Here is a 5930-nt window from a genome sequence, read left to right as displayed (position 1 = left end):
GTCTCTCTCTCTCTCTCTCTCTCTCTCTCTCTCTCTCTCTCTCTCTCTCTCTCTCTCTCTCTCTCTCGCTCACTCGCTCGCTCGCTCGCTCGCTCTCTATCTCCCCAACTCCCCCCGCCCACGAGCTCGAAAGTTTATTTAGAGGGCAAGCCCCCGCGTCAAGAAAGAGGGAGAGAGTTTGCAGTCTCTCTCGGCCTCCTGCCTGCCACCGTGCACCCTTGCCTTGCTATAAAGTGTTGGCATCAACAGAAAGTGAAAGTAAAAAAAATCCTCATGATTCTTTTATGAAAAAAATTATATATATATATATATATATCTATATATATATATATATATATATATATCAGAGGCGAATGCTCTAAGACGGCAAGAGGAGCTCAGCTTCCCCTAAAATGTCAAAAAGTAAGTGATCAAATATATGTGTGTACGTACAATTGCGTGGACATGTCATTGACTAAATATGTGCTTCAACGCGCTCAACTTTTGTTCCGAATCAGCTTCTTATTACTGGTTACAACGCGACTCTCTTCTTATTCATTCCCACAACTTCACTGTGCTTTAAACTGTGTGGACGCTGAGCGTCTTGAGCAGGCATGTCCAGCTCCGGGCCTGGAGGGGCACTGTCCTGTCTGTTTTTCAGCTCTCCCGGCTGCAACACACCTGATTCAGATGATCAACTTATCAGCCAGCTCTGAAGCAGCATTAGAACATTCCTGATGATTTGAATCAGGTGTGTTGCTCTTGGGAGAGCTGGAAAACAGGCAGGACAGCGGCCCTTGAGGACCGACTTTGGACACCCCTGGTCGAGAGAGTTCAGTGTAGGTTGTCCCAATGCATTGAAACGAGACGAGTCATTGGATAAATGCTGGTTTTGTCCCGCCCATCGGACGCTCAGCGTCTGGGAGTCTATGGACAGTGGGCGTTTATAGGTCTTGTTGGTATGACAGGGTCACAGATCATTTTCTTGAAGAGGAACGTAGAGTAGAATTCACGTATAAATAAACAGACACATTTTATGATGTCGGCCAAAATTGAGTTTCCCATCCTTGACAGACCAGCATCCGCCACTGATATATATATATATATATATATATATATATATATATATATATATAGTGTGGGGCACTAACTCCATAGAATGGGTTTAAATATCGGACTCTTTGTTAACGGTACATTCTTTAAAGTTATATGCATTTTATCAAGCTGTAAAAGTCAAGTCTCACAAGAAAGTAAATTAAACATAGTCCTGCACCTAAACGGATACAGTACTATGTAATATGTTGCATTTGTATTGTGTTATCATCAACATCTACATTTTGAATTCATAGATAGAACATGAGCCCAAAAGACTTTTACTCATTTTACTTTGCCAATCACCAACCCATTTAAATCTGATCCATGACCCAATTTAGGTCCTTACTTTGGGAGAGACGGCCAAGATGCAAGCCCCATTTTCATTGACAGTGTTGAATGCTACATGCTACTCCTTTCTGACTGGAATTTTACAAATATCTGTCTCAGGGGTTTTGCCCCACAGGCCCTTGATATAACTTGAAAAATAAATATTTTAAATAAATATTTATTATTTGGTACTATTTAAATACACTTTCATGAAAGTAAACATACAGTAAGTCAGAAAGCACATCAGCAATCCGTTGTAACAACCTTAGATACGACAGTAATACAATTTCTTGAGTTAAAGGAGTGGATGGGAGGTTTTCAACAGTGTCATAACTTACAAAGCAAGAGTGACATGGAACACATCTCCTCTAGAGGGAGTCAGCTCCATGGAAGCACACAAGAGCCAGCGAGCATCACAACATTATGGACAACTTGTACTCGCACTTGACCTCCCCTTGTAGAGTTACAACTCTGTGTTATTGAAATGTAGAAGCAAGAGAAGAAAAAAAACAAAAAACAACCAAAAAAAAAGAAACCAAAAAAAAAAAAAATCAGCATTCTTTCCCCTTGAATAATGACAGTGCATCTATAAATACAGTCGTCATACAATGCAGTCATTACTGCCACCAGACCTTCAGTCAACAATCACATTTAGATATGCTTAAATGCTGAGACGTTGACATGCCTCCTTGTTTAATGAAATCTGAGCAGAGCAGTCAGAAGAGGCCCTGAATCCTCATTTGTCTTTCGAGGGTGGATGTGTATGCAGAAAAGTATACAAGAGTCCAATACTACTCTTCTCTGTGGCTTCTGGTTTTCCATCATCTTTGGGCCGAGGAAATCAATGCAAACACAGTGGTCTTTCTCTTTATGGCACTACTTCCATGTTTGCCCCGCTCAAAGCCAGAAACAGTACAGTCAAGCTTAGCTGAGTCTGATTCATTGTTTCAAACCCTTTCACCTCCTGTGAGCCTGCTTTCTCGAACTCCACATTTGATCCTCCATCATGGATGATGAGTGTTAGGAAATAACATACACACCTGTGGCAAGTTTCTTTTATAGTCTGATTTGGACATTGAACACCAGAGTTGCTCTGCTAGACTCATTTAGAAAAATAAATTTGATCTAACACAGGGGTCGGCAACCCAAAATGTAATATAGGACAAAAAAAAAAACACAAAAAACAAATACAGGGTGTTCCAAAAGTCTTGCGCACATTTTGACATTGAATATCTCGGAAACTAATAAGGATATAAAAACGCATCTGGTAAATTCAGAATGCTTGTAATCTCAATTTTTACATGGAATGTTCAAAGATGTTCAACGTGAGCACCATTGGTCACACGACACACATCAAGCCGATAGTCAAATTCTTGCCAAACGCGTCCCAGCATTGCATTGTCAATAATGGTTGCAACAGCTTCTGTTATTCGTGCTTAAAGCATAAGCACCCATCCGTTATGAATTTACCATGCCGTTTCACTATGGACTTCCTCTCTGGTGGCTCCTTTCCGAATTTTCTGCGAAATGCACGTTGAACAACAGTCCATGATTCAGTTTTTTCAAATTCAAGCACACAAAACACCTTTTCTGATTGAGTGAACGCCATTAATGGGTCTGAAAAGAAATAAAAAAATCAATAGCCTTGTGAAAAACTTACCGGTAATGTAATTAGCTTTAAAATGGCACGACTTTTATCTCACTACCATTCATAATTAAGGAGATATGGGGACTTCAAATGTGCCCAAGACTTTTGGAACACCCTGTTTGTCTGGAGCCGCAAAAAAATAAAAGCCTTCTATAAACCTTGCAATGAAGGAAACACATGCTGTATGTATGTATGTATGTAGGAGACTGGACTGTCTCAGAAATGTTATTTATTCCTTTGTTGTGTGTTCACAAACGCCCCCATAGCATTTATTTTGTGATTTCCTCGCTTGATTTTCTATTTTGGTGTATTATTTTCGCTTTTCTTGGTGTCATTGAAGTGATCATTAATTTCCGTTTTTCGGAGGCTGTCTTTGAACGCCTCTCGAGTCGAGCGAGAGGAGAGAAGGCACGGAATCGGATGCAAAACAGACACGTCTTCTGTGTTTGTCGAGACTGTTAAAAGCATAAATAAAGTGTACGTTTTAAAAAACCAACACCACAGCTCTCCTTTTTTTTTGGAGCTGTAACATGAATCGATATCTACATGAGCTACATTAGCCTACTATCAAAATGACTAAGTTTGTTAGAATTACAGTACACGATGAGCCTTCATGATTAAATGGTGTTTTTTTTTTCGTGCAGTGCATTCTGTAGAACAGTGGTGCCCAACCTTTTGTGACTGAAGATCTACTTTTCGTTGAACCAACCTACCGCGATCGATCCACGCATACACAACACACTTACAGACTTACCTACCTTCATCAAGATCTGACGTGGAGGCATGGGACTCACTTTTGCAGCGTTTTTGACTATCGTAGCTCATGTGTGCCATTTTAAAAATGCTTTTCACGGGCCTCCAGATTCTCTTTGCCAGTACCCTCCTTGGATTGTACATGAAACACTGTTTTTGTTTTTGCAACAGCCACCTGCCTTGCATCACGCCCTGCGAATAGAAACGTGTGTCACAGGCTATGACGCAAATCTTCGTTGACAGAAACGTTGAAATGTAATATTTATTGTACACATTTTTACAGCATTGGGAAACGTTAAGAATGTTTGTGTCATGTTTTTACTCCTACAGAAACCATATTTAAAACAAAAAAAAATAAATTTCCCTTCCACATCTTTTCCCATTTTCAAACATTTTTTATAAAGCTCCAGGGAGCCACTAGATGGCGCTAAAGAGCGGCATGCTGCTCTGGAGCTGTGTGTTGCCGACCCCCGATCTAACACAAAGGCTTGTGTGCAGGAAGTTGTATTATTCCAAGACAAAACCGACATTGCATGTTATTGTGTCCCCATGAAATCTGCTAAAAGTTGTTAGCCCCCCGCCCCCAAAGCTGATACACCCATCCCTCACCTCCAACCGAGTCGTCCTCTACAAGTGATGTTGAGGAAGAATGTTTCTCTTTGTGTCCTGGACTGAACAAGCCTGTCCCCAGAGTGGGTGCATGTGTGTTTGAAAGTGGGTGAATTGTGTGTATGTGGCACTTGGGTGCGGAAGGTTAAAGTCATTTGGTGAGTCCATGTCCAGACCGGTGAGAGAATCAGTCGACACCTGGAAATGAAGTTGGGCAGGTGCTTAAACCCTCCTGCACAAGGGTGGATCCTCCTCTCTCGAACACCCCATTGAGTACTTGGTTCAAATTTGCTGCATTTGTAACAGTATTTGAGAGAGGGTTTTATGTTACGGTCTGTATTTGTTTCATTTTGAAGTAGTTGGGATTTGTCCCTTCCCAACATCCATTACACATGTCATTAAAACGACAGTTCGTAACCCTGTTCAACACATTTTTAATACATACCAGTTATTAAAATCAGAGATGCAGGTAAACTCTCCCAACTTGACATTTTTTTTTCCTCTCGCACATCAGGTTTGTTTTCAGACTATTAATAACATATTAAGTGACATTTTTAATATGTAATAGAGTCAAATATTTGTAATATTTAAGATTTAAAGGGATACTAAGCAGCTTGCGGACATCACATGAGCCGTGATTGGTTGTTACCTGAGCCTTGAGCACATGGGATGTCATTTTCAATTAACAGCAAGAGGCAAAATGTGTTTTTTTAAAGATGTTAATTGTACGTGAATTCATCATAGACAAAATAACTTTTCTCCTGTTAAAATTAGGTCAATAAATTTAGTATCTCATTAAGGGTTAGGTGGAGTTTTTTTTTCTGAAACACTTTAAAGCAGGGGTGCCCAACCAGTCTTTTTTTTTTTTTTTTTTTTTTTAATGACATGACAGGAAGTCAGTGTTGCCAAACTTAGCGACTTTGACGCTGTATTTAGTGAGTATTCAGATCCCCCCGAGCGACTCCTTTTTTTCAAAAAAGTGACTAGTAACAATCTAGCCACGTTTTCTGGTGTTATTGGAGACTTTTGGAGTCTGTGTGGCGAAAGCACGTTGTTCTCAATGAGCATCGCCGGGAGCTGTTGTGGCCCCTCCCCCAAATGAAGCCGCTGCTGGCTGATCGCGCCACGTTTACAATCTGGGCTGGTTGTAAATGTAAAACTTTTCTTTGTCTGAAATAAATTTAAAAACACCAACAATTACAAAAGAAAAAAAGAGAAGGACCCCCCCCCCAGTAAATCACACGCACCGATGACATCATTGAGCGACATTTAGGACAGCCAATAGCTACTTTCCTTACCGATGAGTTGGAAACGCTGCTGGAAGTTGACCGCTGTTAACAGTAGCAAACAACTAGCGATTACAGCGGTTTTCACCCCAAAATGTGCACATGGCTGAGAGGAAACAATCCAAGAACTACCACTTTCACCCTGAGTGGGAGCAAGATTATTTTTTTGTTTATTCCCGTTTAAAGCCTGTTTGTTTGATTTGCAATGCAACGGTGTCTTTGGTGAAGAAAGC

This window comes from Hippocampus comes, unplaced genomic scaffold, assembly GCF_001891065.2.
Source record: "Hippocampus comes isolate QL1 unplaced genomic scaffold, H_comes_QL1_v1.1 scaffold146, whole genome shotgun sequence".
NCBI lineage: Eukaryota > Metazoa > Chordata > Actinopteri > Syngnathiformes > Syngnathidae > Hippocampus > Hippocampus comes.
The sequence above is the reverse complement of the archived record's forward strand: the minus strand, read 5'-3'. Positions refer to the sequence as shown.